We start from the raw sequence: 15,482 nt of genomic DNA on the forward strand, positions 1-15,482 counted from the left end.
GCAAACGTGTGCCTTATTATTGGTTATTGTAAATATTTTCTTTTTTTGTTTATTTATTTTTTTTATTTTTAATTTTTAATAGTTACTATGAGTTCTCACCCCCATCGCTTTGAGTTTGGTTCTAATATTGTTGAAAGGAATGGAAGCTATAACAGAAATATGCATCAAGGTCAAAACAATCAAAGATGGACGGAGCCACGAGGATCTAATCACCCCTTTAGGCAACAACACCTTCCAAACTACCATGGACGACGATCATTCTACAATGCATGCCAAGACAATAGTTATGGTGGACCCTCTTGTGACAACCAACACCCACCAAATTACTATGGTCAAGAGCCATTCCGAGGTGCATACCAAGATGATAGATATGGTGGATCCCATTGTAGTTACCAACAAGCCCCATCATATGTCCATTAACTACCTCCTCAACATAGCTTTGAACCACCACACTCACAAGCCCCCTATCACCATCCACCATCGTATGACCCTAATGCCTTTCCACCCCAATTCCAATCCAATTACTCGTAAGAACCACCACTTCCCTATGCACTATGTCCATATCCATCATCCCAAGAATCAAGGGAGCATCTCAAGGAAACAGTGGAAAGACTTCATGCAACCCTTCGCCAATTGGATCAAGCAATCAATCGATTACCTTCCCAATGTTCGGATACTCAAGGAACCCCTATGGCTTCATGTGGACAATCTAACGATGAACGTAGCATGAAGGAGATACTAGAAACTCCGATGGACAGTAAGGAGCATGACTTTGTACTGGAACAATTGGAGGAAGCCAAAATTATCGAAGAAAAAGAATTGGTTGAAGACTTAGGAGATGTTGAACCTTCATGGGAATCCAGAGTTGTGAAAAATTCCGTCAAGGAAGCTGCAATTGATGCTAAGGAGAATAGTGCACAACCCCCAAAGCAGGTATCCTATGAAGAACTGGACGGAACAACTCAAGACGTGAGTTTCCTTGATAATGATAATCACGAGTCAAGTTCTCCTAGTAACGAACTTGCATCCGCAAGTGACTTCTTTGAAATATAAGAACCTTCCCCAAGTGAATACAAAGATGATGTTGAGGTAGATTTTTCTCAACCTCTAACTTATGACTTGAGTGATGAGGAAGAAATCGAAGACTTTGATCAATACGTGGTTGCAATTGAAGAGGTTTGCACAGAAGTGAAGGAATTCACAGAACGATACAAGGGAGCAGAGCTTGCAAGACCACTGGAAACACCTATTCCAAGGCCATTACCACCCAACACCAACTTCAAGTGGGTAACATCCTTAGCCTTTGTCTTTACTTTTCCACTTGAATAGGGTTTGCTTGAAACAGATGGCCAGCTTAGAGCTCTCTGCGGCTTTAAGAATAAGAGGAAAATGGTTCGTACTCAGAGCTGGTACGCAATATCCAATAAGATTCCACGCTTCAATTTGAGATGTAAGGATTGGTGTAGAGTCCGATCGAGTGGGTCTCGGAAGATATTTGGTCATTTTAGTGAGAATCTGAATTCTGCACCACCCGGTTGGAAAAATGCAGATCAAGATAAAAAAGGGTGTAAAAGTAAGGACTGGGACCCCAGAATTCATTCTGGCAATCAGCACTCTTGAGACCTAGTCATTTGCTTTGACTTGCTTGAAGGCTTTATGTGCCTAGTTTGAGATCCCGGAGGCTACTGGAATTTCAAACATTGGTGGAGATTTTTGGATGAATTCAAGCACAAGCTACCATAACAGGGAGCTCACCAAATGTCCAACTTAAGGGCTTTAACTAAAAGTGCTAGGTGGGAGACAACCCATCATGGTATGATTGTTCCTTTTTCAATTTCAATTTTTATTTTGTTTTGTTTGTTTTTAAGTTTTATTTTATTTTATTCTATTTTATTGAACCTGGCATTATTCATAACATCCATATCAGCATTGCATTTTGCATACTGCACACACACAAAAATCCCATGCATTCGCATAGGCCACGCGTGGGCGTCGATTGCAATTCGGCATCAAGATCCAACGCCTAGAAAGTTGGGCTAGAATCGTGCGGCTGGTGTGCGTTGGGCACAAATTGGGCCATGCATTTGCGTCACTGACGCGATCGCGTCACTTACACTACACACACACCACGCGAAAGTGTGGGCGACGCATACGCGTCGCGTGGATATTAAGGCCCCCTAAATGGAAACAGAGAGTTGTGCCAAAATGACACTGGAATTGTGCGTTTAGCACAATCCCAAGCGACGCGTTCACGTGTTTCACGCATACGCGTCACTTACATTATATCTCACTCACGCGATCGCATCAATGACGCGTCCGCGTCATTCCCTTTCCACCTCAATCACGCGATCGCGTGCCTTACACGTTCGCGTGGATTTGAATCCACTAAAATAACCCACGCGAAACCCCAACCCCCCTCGCATCAACCCATTCTCTTCTCCCCTCCACCTCTGCACTCTCCTTTCTCCCCTACACAACCACCACCACCGACCAGCCACCCAACACTGTAGCGCCGCGCCCCTGCCACCGAACCACCCCCGCCAAACCCCTTCCCCTCTCTTCTTTCTCTTTTTCTTCCCCCTTTCTTCTTCCCCTTGCCACCCCTATTGCCGAACGCTCCACCAAGGACCCCTGCCGCGCCGCCTTCCAGCATCGCCGCGTCACCGCCACCACTACCGCACCACCACATCTCTCCGAGCCCAATTTCTGTTCCTGCACACACCAGGTTCTGCCGAACACCGATTCTTTTCTCTGTTAGTTAGTTAGTTGCATATTTTTCATTTACGTTCAAATTAGGATAGTTAGAGATGCAAGATTGTAGTGGATTTTAGGTGGTTAGGTAGCTAGGATGTGGTTAGTGGGTTTACGCTGATAATTACACCGTTTTTGTTACCTGTTTTTATCTGATTCGCAATTTTGAATTTGCTGTGATGATGATACTGTTCATATGTTGTTCTTTACTATTCTTTCATGCAGATTGAGTTCGTTTATTCGGAATTCCTGTGAATTACTATTTGTTACTCTATTCTGTACTAATTTAGTGTCATATGAACTAATATTGCTGCTATTTATCACCCGGGATCATCCAATTTTTAGCCGGAATGCTGCCCAATTTTTTTCAGCAAATTGTTTCACTCAACTCCCATTCATGTATTGGTTTTGGTAATTTAGAATCTTGCACTAATTGGCTATAACCAAACCAATTCATGGATGAATGGGCTAGCATTCTTATTCTTTCTGGTTCCCTGATTAATAAATTGCATTCTTGATGATCTCCGTTTCATTTTTCAATTCTGTTATTTATCTGAATTATCATCAATAAAACTGCAATCTTTGCTTGAATATGAGTTAATTATTCTTCAATTTTGTGAACTTATTGTTAACTAGGAACCCCATTATCATGCCACTTACTTTAACTTCACTTTTTAACTCCTAACTACTTTCACTTTCTAACTCAAGGCATGATTACTATTTTTCCTAATTAACAAGAATTCCACATATCATATATTTTGGATTGTGATTTTTTACTCTTAGACTCTTAACTCGCATACAGTCCAAAATTTACATATATTTAACTCACTTCATGCTTTTATTCCTCTTTTATTCATCTTTTGCCTCTCTATGCTTTTATTGCTATATTTCTATTTACCTATTTTTCTGCTTTAGTTTCTTAAATTATATCCTGCTACTTCCGCTTTTCAGGATGTTTGACCCCAAAAGTATAGGAAAGGGCAAAGCAACTACAGGCAAAAGGAAAAGAGGCGAACCCTCCATCACTATCCTAGATATCCTCCATGACGATTCCTGGCGGGAAAAGCATTTTACCCCGCAGGAAAAGGCAGATCAGTTGCTGCCGCCACAGACCAAGTCCAGTTTGCCAACAGATACTGTGAGCTTAAGTATCCGGTTTTTGCCACTTCCAGGAACCTATACCTGGAAAGGACCCTCAAAATTTCGGAAGAACTACAACAATACACCTCAGATAAGATAAAACAGAGAGGCTGGTTCTTCCTCGAAAGGAACCTGACTGAGGTCAATGCATCCTGGGTCAGGGAATTCTACTGCAACTACTTTAAAACATCCCTGGATGCCGTGCACCTCAGAGGGAAGCGGATCTTGATTACTGAGGAAGCTATTGAAGACATTGATGAGCGGATAATTTATACGCTTTTTTGCATTATTTTTAGGTAGTTTTTAGTAGGATCTAGCTACTTTTAGGAATGTTTTTATTAGTTTTTATGCAAAATTCACATTTCTAGACTTTACTATGAATTTGTATGTTTTTCTATGATTTCAAGTATTTTCTGGCTGAAATTGAGGGACCTGAGCAAAAATCTGATAGGAGGCTGAAAAAGGACTACAGATGCTGTTGGATTCTGACCTCCTTGCACTCGAAATAACTTTTCTGGAGCTACAAAACTCCGAATGGTGCGCTCTTAATTGCGTTGGAAAGTAGACATCCAGGGCTTTCCAGAAATGTATAATAGTCCATACTTTATTCGAGTTTAGACGATGCAAACTGGCATTCAATGCTAGTTCCATGCTGCATTCTGGAGTAAAACGCCAGAAACACATCACAAACCAGAGTTAAATGCCAAAAACACGTTACAACTTGGTGTTTAACCGCATGAGAAGCCTCTGCACGTGTAAAGCTCAAGCTCAGCCCAAGCACACACCAAAGTGGGCCCCGGAAGTGGATTTCTGGACTTAGACTTATTTCTGTAAACCCTAGTAGCTAGTCTAGTATAAATAGGACTTTTTACTATTGTAAAGAAATCTTTTGGACGAGCCTTTGGAACATCTTTGATTATTGTTAGTCCTTAGACATTGGGGGCTGGCCTCACGGCCATGCTTACCTTATTTTCACTTATGTATTTTCAACGGTAGAGTTTCTACACACCATAGATTAAGGTGTGGAGCTCTGCTGTTCCTCGAGTATTAATGCAATTACTATTATTCTTCTATTCAATTCAGCTTATTCTTATTCTAAGATATTCGCTGCACTTCAAAATGATGAATGTGATGATCCGTGACACTCATCATCATTCTCACCTATGAATGCGTGCCTGACAACCACTTCCGTTCTACCTTAGATTGAGTGCGTATCTTTGTGGTATAAGCTAGAATTATTAGCGGCCATTCCTGAGATCTAGAAAGTCTAAACCTTGTCTGTGGTATTCTGAATAGGATCTGAGATGGGATGACTATGACGAGTTTCAAATTCGAGAGTGTTGGGCATAGTGACAGACGCAAAAGAATCGTAGGATTCTATTCCAACATGATCGAGAACCGACATATGATTAGCCGTTCGGTGACAGCGCACATGGACCATTTTCACTGAGAGGACGGGAGGTAGCCATTGCCAACGGTGAAACCCAACATACAGCTTGCCATGGAAAGGGGTAAGAATGATTGGATGAAAGCAGTAGGAAAGCAGAGATGCAGAAGGAACACAGTATCTTCATGCGCTTATCTGAAATTCCCACCAATGAATTACATAAGTATCTCTATCTCTATTTTATGCTTTATTTATCTCGGCTTTGGCAATAGATTCTGAGTAACTACGTGATGCTGATCACTCATGAGATAGAGGTGCCAGCTGCCATGATCACCCTCATCTGGTGTGTGATGGAGGGTAAGGACCTTTATCTTCCTCGCTTCATCCGGTATTACATGGCCAAGGTCCATGTCAGAGGCACTCTGCCCTTTCCATATCTAATCACTCAGCTAGGCCACTGAGCTGAGGTGCCTTGGGAGCTCGCAGATGAGAAGCCAACTACCGTCGACTGCAAGAAAATTATCCCTCATAGCAGGAAGTTCCAAGCTTTGGGCTACATGCTGCCTTTCCTCACTGCCTCCACTGAGGCAGCCACATCTTCTGCTACCCCTTCAGCACCTACGACACCAGCCACCTCCACAGCACCTCCACCTGCTTCAGAGCCCGTCTACCACCTTGTGCACCGCCTATTTGAGCGCCTAGACCAGATGGAGCACCGCAACCAGCGGCGATACGAGAGGACTGAGCGTCGCAGCAAGCACCGCTATAAGCACTTAAAGTTGATGATCCGATCCGGCAGTGACATCCCCTCCGAGCCCGACACACCATCAGAGCCATATGATGCGGAGGCGGATGATCATGAGGAGGAGGCACGTGCAGAGACTGAGCAGGGAGGACCTGAGCAGGCTGCACCACATCATGAGGAGCCACATCAGATACAGCCTGCAGATCCAGAGGTTCCCCTACAGACAGAGCCTCCGCTTCAGCAGGCAGCTCCTCCGATACTCATAGAGACCTCAGACCCTCAGCTTACCACCGAGACACCAGCAGCACATCCTTCCGAAGATGACACTTCTTCACACCCAGCTTGATTGAGCATCGTGGACGATGCTATGATTTAAGTGTGGGGAGGTCGCCATCTCTGGCGAATCTTTTTGGTGAACCACTTTCAGACTCTTCTATCTTATTTTGCTTATTTTCTATATTTTCAGTTTATTTTTATTTTTTTATCTTATTTTGTCTTTTAGTACTTGCACGTTTTTCTTTTGCTTTTGCTGTATTTTTATTTTTATTTATGCATTTTGCACTTTAGGCTGTATATATCTTAGATATTTAGCTTAATTTGTACTTTTAGCTTATTAAGTTGAGATATAGAATACGTGGATTAATTAGTTTAGTTTACCCTTTTAGGATATGATAATTTGGTTTGATTGAAAATAAAAGAGTAAACTAGAAGCTTTAGTGTAACAGAATCAAAACAATCCACACACCTTGTATATATATAGCAATAAAAGTTGCTTAATTGACAACATTTTTTTCAAGGAAAATACCTATTTTTATAAGAGCCATTCTAGGATTCACATTGAGTTGAATGGAAACTCTTAATTTCTACTTGCATGACACACATAACTGATATATGGTTTCTGAGCCAAAGAACACACAACCCGTGAGTTTTTTAGTATGGTTACATTCAACCATAAAATTCATTCCTATGTGTTTCGCACTTCTTTTCTATGCTTGCAATCTTTACTTTGTTTTAGTCTATATGTCCAATATAGAATGTAGATACATACCTATATATGATTGAGGCCATTATTTAAAATTTTTGCTCACTTATCCTAAATAAACCTACCTTTTACGTCACCTTTGTTAGCCCCCTTGAGCCTTTTAATCCCCTTCTGTTCTATAACCACATTACTAGCCTTAAGCAGAAAAATAAATTAAAAATCCCAAGTTGAATCCTTGGTTAGCTTAAGATAGATATTGTGTATCAAGTAAGTGTGGGGAATTTTATGGGAACTTGGGTTGATAGGAAGGTATTGAATTGATAAAATATTTGAAATTTGGGTGCGTACTCATGTAAGACCAAAATAATTAAAATACCATGTGCATTGATATGTTGAGTTTATTTTAAAAAAAGATATTTCCCTATGATTAATCAAATAAATAAGGGGACAAAATTACCCCAATATTAAATTTAGTAAAAGACCAATGCACATGTGATAAATTCTAAAATAAGTTGGTGCATGAGTATGTGATACAAAAGTGGGAAAATTGGGTGGCTAGGCAAGATTCCTAAATTATATAGAGTATGTATATGTTAGGTGAGATCTTAGACTAATCAAGGATTCAATTTATAGCTCACTTAGCCTTATATATACACCCTTACCATTACCTTAGCCCCATTACAACTTTGAAAAAGACCTCATGATATTTGTATGTATGCATTAAATATTTGTTGATTGGTTAGATAAAGAACAAAGTTTTAGAAAGCATGACTAGAAAAGAATAGAGTGATCAACCCCAAACATTGAGTGATTGGAGAGTAAACACAAATCCAGTGAGGGTTCAATAGCTCATTCCCATATATCCATGTTTAATCGTTAATTGTCTTGCAAGTTTGTGAACTCTCTTGACTCAACTCAATTGTGAATGTGTTTTAATATGATTTGGCTTTAATTGCATATATATATATATATATATATATATATGATTCCTTGAAAATATGAATCAATTTAACCACATGTAAGCTTTATATATAAGTGAATAGTAATTAGAATTGCATGACTCATTTAGGTAGCTTGCATTTAGAATAGATTGCATTGCACAAGATTCCACCATTCTACCTTCATTCTTTTCTCTTGGATTTAGCATGAGGACATGCTAATGTTTAAGTGTGGAGAGGTTGATAAACCACTATTTTATGATTTATCTTATGCTCAATTGAGTGTTTTTATCAATTCTTCACCTACTTATTCATATGAATTGCATGATTTTAGAATTCCTTCCTTATTTTATGATATATGTGAAAACATGTTTCCTACGCTTTAAAAATGTTAATTTTAATTATCCTTTATTACCATTCGATGTCGCGATTCTTGTGTGAGTATTTTCAGGCTTTATAGGACAGGAATGGCTTAGAGGACAGAAAAAAAACACGAAAAATGGAAGGAATGCACAAAATGGAGTTTTTGATAAAATGGCAGTGACGCGAACGCATGGACGACGCGAACGCGTGCCTCGCGCACAATGGCATCGACGCGTATGCGTGGATGACGCGGACGCGTGACTAGCGCAAAACACAACTGACACAGATGCGTAGAAAGGAAAAACTCCAGATGACGCACATGCATGACCCACGCGCACGCGTGACGTATGCCACGTGCAGAAAATTGCAGAAGTCGCCCCCAGCGATTTCTGGACTCCTTTTCGGCCCAAATCCAAGCCCAGAAAACATAGATTAGAGGCTATAAAGTGGGGGAATGCATCCATTCAAAGGGACAACTTTTATATTCATAATTTTAGGTTTTAGATGTAGTTTTCTAGAGAGAGAGGCCCTCTCCCTCTCTTAGGATTTAGGATTTAGGATTTCTATTAGTTTTAGGCTATTTCTTCTTCATTCCAGGTTCAATGTTCTTTTACTTTGGTTTCTCTTCTACTTTTATTAATTCTAATGCTTTTATTTGTTAATTACTTATGTTGCCAAATTGGTTTACAAACCTTCTCATGTTAGATTTGAATATTCTATTTAATGCAATTTGAGGTATTTCAGATTTATGATTGCTTTCTTAAATTTATTGATGCTTCTAATTAATCCAAATTATTTTCATTCAAGTAGATATTCTTCCCTTTTAGCGTTGGTTGAGTAATTGGTGACACTTGAGTTATCAAACTCAACAGTTGATTGGGAATTGAGATTGCTGATTGATTTGGATCCCTCTAAAGCTAGTCTTTCCATAGGAGTTGACTAGGACTTGAGGAATCAAGTTAATTAGTCCACTTGACTTTCCTTTATTTACTAAGGGTTAACTAAGTGGGAGCAAATCCAATTCTCATCACACCTGATAAGGATAACTTGGATAGGGTTTCCGGTTCTCAAACTATTTATACCCTGGGTCAAGCTGTCTGACCCGGGATGTTTAGCGACAAGCCGATCGACCTCTTCAGGTCAGACTATCCGACCTCTTCTCAAAGAGCTTGTCCAATGCCCGACCTCTTCTCAAAGAGCTCGGCCAAATCACCAAAGGAGCCCAAAGCAGGCCCAAAATGAAGAAACACAGCCCAATCTAAAGGCAGCCAAAGCCCAGAAAGATAAAGGCGGTTTCCCTAAAGATAAGATGACTTCACTCAAAGATAAGATAAGATAAGATAAGATAACTATCTTATCTCCAGAGAGGTCACTCCTCACCATTATAAATACACTGGAGCACCCAGGTATAACTCATACTCAGATTCTACTCAATACCTGCTTAATACCCTTGCTAACTTAAGCATCAGAGTCCCTTGCAGGTACCCCCCACCCTCCGGGGATGAAGGATCAGCACCACCACCAAGTCCAACAAGTCGGACACGGCGGCTCCAGCCACCATCAACAAGTCAGACACAACAGTTCCGACCAGTACAGAAGATCTCGTCCGAGATCGACCTACAGTTTCAGGTAACCCTCGGAACATTGGCGCCGTTGCTGGGGAACTTGGAAGTCATCCCACCACCATGGTGAACAACCATGACAACGACCACGATTCAGATCTAGAGGATAGAGCGCCGCACAAAAACGCGGACACTACACCAAAGGATACTCCTCAACTTAACAACGAAAAGGATTCTCCAAATGCAGGAGCCATAGAGGCGCTTCAAGACCGTTTAAAACAACTGGAAGAAGAAGCTCTACATCAACGAGAGGCTGAGAAAGACCTACAAAGGGAGATAAAGCGATGCCGGGAATTGGAGGATAAACTCCTAAAACTCGAAGCCGATCTCAAGGCCAAAGCTAATAGATCCTCTCATGAGGATAGCTCCTGCAAGGACCAAGATCCATTCACCAAAGAGATCATGAAAGCTAAAGGTCCCAAAGGACTTCAAAGCTCTAGACATGACCCCGTACGACGGCACATCAGATCCAAGCCAGCATCTTAGCAATTTCAGAAGCAGGATGTATTTCACGGAGGCCTCAGATGCAATCCATTATTCTCCATCCAGAAGGCAAAGCCAAACATGCACCGAGCCTATTAGGGATCAAGCAAGGAGATCGAGAGAGCCTTCGCAACAACATGGAAAGATTGAACAAAACATGTATGGGCATACAAAGTCTGCCAACAGAAGCAGCTATCAGGGGCCTTATCAATGGTCTACGAGAAGGACCTTTTAGCCACTCAATATCCAGGAAGCACCCAAACATCTCTAAACGAGGTACAAGAACGAGCAGAGAAGTACATCAATCTGGAGGAAAACTCTCGACTAGGAGAGATCTCAAAAACCGAACATTCCTACTCCTCTCGGGATAAGGATAAAGTGTCCAAGAAAAAAAAAGATCAACATGGAGAGAAGCCTAGAAAATACCACAATTACACCCCCTTCGGGTGTCTGTTGTGGATGTCTACCGAGAAATATGCAACACTAAGAAGAACCCATCAACTCGCCCAATCAAAAACAAAAGAGGTCGGACGAGTTGACGGTCCACCTCACACCAAAAAGGTCGGACAAAGTTGAAGGTCCACCTCACACCAAAGTGGTCGGACAAGTTGAAGGTCCACCTCACACAAAAGAGGTCGGACGAGTTGAAGGTCCACCTCACACCAAAGAGGTCGGACAAGTCGAACGTCTCACACCAAAGAGGTCGAACGAGTTGAACGTCTCACACCAAAGAGGTCGAACGAGTTGAACGTCCACCTCACACCACTGAGAGACATGTTCATGGAGGATTCGTAGGAGGAAAGATCTCTAAATCATCTCACAAAGGACACCTCAAATAGGTATATTAAGGAAGGGAGAGAGGTTTGAATAGGACTACGGGGTGCAAACAAGCCTTCCGAGATTTTGAAAATTCTTGGGGCAACCACCCATTCTTACCCAACCAAGGGAAAGTGAAAAGCTCATATTATACCTCGTAGTGGGAAGTCTTGCAATAGCCTCATCACTAGTTAAAGAAGACAAAAGTGGGCAACAACCCGTCTACTTCATCATCAAGGCTCTACAAGGGGCCGAACTAAACTATCAAGAGATAGAGCAGTTCGCCTACGCCCTCATACTCACCTCTCGATGACTCCACCCATACTTTCAAGCTCACACTATCAGAGTTCAGACCAACCAGCCCATAGAAGGCATCCTACAGAAAATAGACTTAGCAGGAAGAATTCTACAGTGGGCAGTCAAGTTATCCAAAATCGATCTTTGACATAAAGCTCAGATAGCCATCAAATCACAGTATCTGGCTGACTTTATTATAGACTACACTAACACCCAGGAAATCCTACAAAAAGGAAACTCTACATGGACGACTCTTCAAACAAAACCGGGACTGGTGCAGGCATAATTATATAAAGCGATCAGGGAAGTCAAATCAAGCTAAATGACCAAGCTGAATACGAGGCACTACTCGTTGGTTTAAGGCTAGCTAAGAAGGTAGGAGCTTACCATGCCCAGTAATTCACAAGTAGTCACCTCACAAATAGAAGGGAGCAACCAAGCTAAGGATCCCACCATGAAAAAATACCTCGGGTAATTCAGGGACCCTGGACAAAACTAGAGAACAGCTCGGACAATTCAAGGGACTCTGGACAAAAATAGAAAACAGCTCAGACATTTCGGGGAATATGAAGTCCGACACATACCTCGGGAGCAGAATGCCCGAGCTGATGCACTTTCAAAATTAGCCAGTACCAACAGCTCAGACAATTCGGGGAATATGAAGTCCGACACATACCTCGGGAGTAGAATGCCCGAGCTGATGCACTTTCAAAATCAGCCAACACCAAACCAGGGGGCAATAATAGAAGCCTCATCCAGGCTACATTACAAGACCACAACAAGGAAGAAAAACAAACCCTCTCCTCAGAGTCTGGTGACACCAGCTCATAATTCTTCTCCTCATCCCTATCCCTACATATTCTATGGAACCTCCTAAGTCGAACACAGTACTCAGGATCAGCCACAGTAACACACATTAAAACTATGGAATCCAGTCAATTAGACATGCCGTCCGGGATCTTAGTAGACATCTCAACAATATTTTTTCAAGAAGACATAGGTCAACTATGGGGTTATTACCAAACAACTCAGACAAATAAGGAAACAACTCGAACAATAACAGCAAAACATCAGATGTCAGATACAGCAGTAAAAGAGAAACTCCAGGACTCACAGAAAGTCCAGGGGCACCCTTTGGAGGCAACAACAGGGCAAGAACACAGAGAAGAGAAGCCGACAATCTATACCCAAACAGTCCGAACACCTCTCAAACAAAAGGTCAAAACAAAAGCTAGAACTTTTTATACAAAAGGAGTCAGGCAACGATGAAAAGAAAGAGGAACACCAACAAAACCCTAAAAGCCCACATTCTTCTCAAAGGCGAATGACAACAGAAAAGTAATAACAAACGATCAAAGACGCAAGCTTTTTGCAGAATGAACCAAAGTTCTTCAGAGCAAAAACCCAACTACAAAGTCAAAGCTTTACATCAAAAACATAGCCCCACCAGAAGAGCTCCAACAAATCCTATGGGCATATCAGACAACTCCACACTCCACCACAAAGGAATCACCTTTTCGATTAGCTTACAGAATGGAGGCAATGATCCAAGTGGAGGTCGAAGAAGGATCCCCCAGACTAATCCACAACAGTGAAGAGGCCAACTCCCAACTTCAAAAGGAAGAACTCGACCTATGATAAACCCATATTTTGTGATATATTTTGTGCTTAGTTTGAGTGATTTATTCAACCCTTCACCCACTTATTCATATTAATTGCATGGTTTTACTTTTCCTTCCTTATTATGTGATGTATGTGAAAAACATGTTTCATATGCTTTAAAATTAATTATTTTAATTAACCTTTATTATCATTCGATGCCATAATTAGTGTGTTGAGTAGTTTTAGATCTTCTAAGGTAGGAATGACTCAAAGGATGGAAAGGAAACATACAAAAATGGAAGGAAAGCACAAAACGGAGTTTCTGAAGAAACTGGCAGCAACGCGACCGCATGGACGACGCGGCTGCATGCCAAGCGCGAAGAAGCAGCGACGCGGCCGCATGACTGACGCGACCGCGCACCTAAAGAAGAACACCTATGATGCAGCCGCATGATTGACACGACCGCATGACAAGGAAAACTCCAATTGACGCGACCGCGTGACCCACGCAGACGCGTGACAGAGGCCACGCACCAGAAATTGTAGAAAACGCTCATAGCGAGTTTTGAAGCCCTTTTTGGCCCAAATCCAAGTCCAGAAGGCATAAACCAAAGGTTATGAAGTGGGGGAATGCATCCATTGAGGGGAGTCTCTGAATTTTTAGTCACTTTTGATGATTTAGGTTTAGTTAGAGAGAGGTTCTCTCCTCTCTCTTTAGGATTAGGATTTAGATTTAGGATTTTATTTGCTTTGAGGATTATCTTTTTATCAGGTTCAATATTCCTTTTTTATTACTTGCTTTTCAATTTAGTTTATGAAATCTTCTATGTTACAGATTACTTTTTCGAATTAATGTTATTTGAGGTATTTCGGTTAATATTGCTTTCTTTTATTTATGTTATTGATTATTCCCAATTTGAAGACATTTTTATTCCAGTAGATTTAATTCCTTTTCCTTTTGGTCTTAGTTAAGAAATCAGTAACTCAGGAGTTATCTTAGCTCAACATAATTGATAACTGTTATCTTTGCTAATTGAACTAAACTTCAATAATCCTAACCTTTTCTTAGGAAATAAATAGGATTCGAAGGTCAAACTAATTAGTCCCTTGACTTTCCTTTGCTTTAGCAAAGGTTAACTAAGTGGAATTAAGATTCAACTTTCATTATTATTGATAAGAATAACTAAGTCTGGACTTCCAATTTCTCATACCTTGCCAAAGGGTTTGCTTTACAGTATTTATTTATTTTAATTGCCATTTAAATTATTTGCCATATTCATTCCTCATTCTCAAACCCCAATTTACAATCTCCATAACCAATAATAAGAACATACCTCCCTGCAATTCCTTGAGAAGACGACCCGAGATTTAAATACTTCGGTTATCAATTTATTTAGGGGTTTGTTACTTGTGACAACCAAAACATTTGTATGAAAGGACTTTTGTTGGTTTAGAAGCTATACTTGTTGGTTTAGGAGATTCCATTCATCATTCTCTTGTTCCAGTACTTGCTTAGGGACAAGCAAGCTTTAAGTTTGGTGTTGTGATGCCAGGGCATTTTGGCCAGTTTCACTGACCTTTTCTTTACTGCTTTTAGGTAATTTCATGCATTTTCTTAGGAAATAAGTTAGTTTTGGGCAAATATTCACTCAGACCTTGATTCAAGCATACATTATGCATTTTACATTATTTCATGAGGATTTTGCATGATTTTAATGACAAAATTGTATATTGCATGACCCATGACGTGGACTAGAACTTTGATGCACTCTATTGCTTGATTTCAGGACCAAAGGAAGCAAGGAATGGGAGGTAACTTGCAAAGTTAAGGAGAAAAATGATTGCCAAAAACACTCTGAGAACGTTAGTGACACTCAACATTGTCACTAACGTTGGCCTAAGGTGCAAAGAGCCACGTTAACTTGGTTAACGTGGGAGCTAACGTAAGAGATGGAGAGTTGTCGACAACGTTAGTGACACTCAACATTGTCACTAACGTTGGAGCAACCACACAACCCCCAAGAGCCACATTAACCTCCACGTTAACTTGGTTAACGTGGAAGCTAACGATGAGGAATGAAGAATGAGCCAACGTTAGTGACACTCAACATTGTCACTAACGTTGGGATGGCTAAGAATGGCCACGTTAGAAGCCACGTTAACCCAGTTAACATGGACTCTAACGTGAGACCTAGGGGCATACTTGAACGTTAGTGACAATGTTGAGTGTCACTAACGTTCTCGAAGGTTGGTAAAAGCCACGTTAGAAGCCACGTTAACATAGTTAACGTGAGCTTTAACGTGAAGCAAGAAGGGGCACACTTGAACGTTAGTGACAATGTTGAGTGTCACTAAC

This window comes from Arachis duranensis, chromosome 1, assembly GCF_000817695.3.
Source record: "Arachis duranensis cultivar V14167 chromosome 1, aradu.V14167.gnm2.J7QH, whole genome shotgun sequence".
NCBI classification, from domain to species: Eukaryota; Viridiplantae; Streptophyta; class Magnoliopsida; order Fabales; family Fabaceae; genus Arachis; species Arachis duranensis.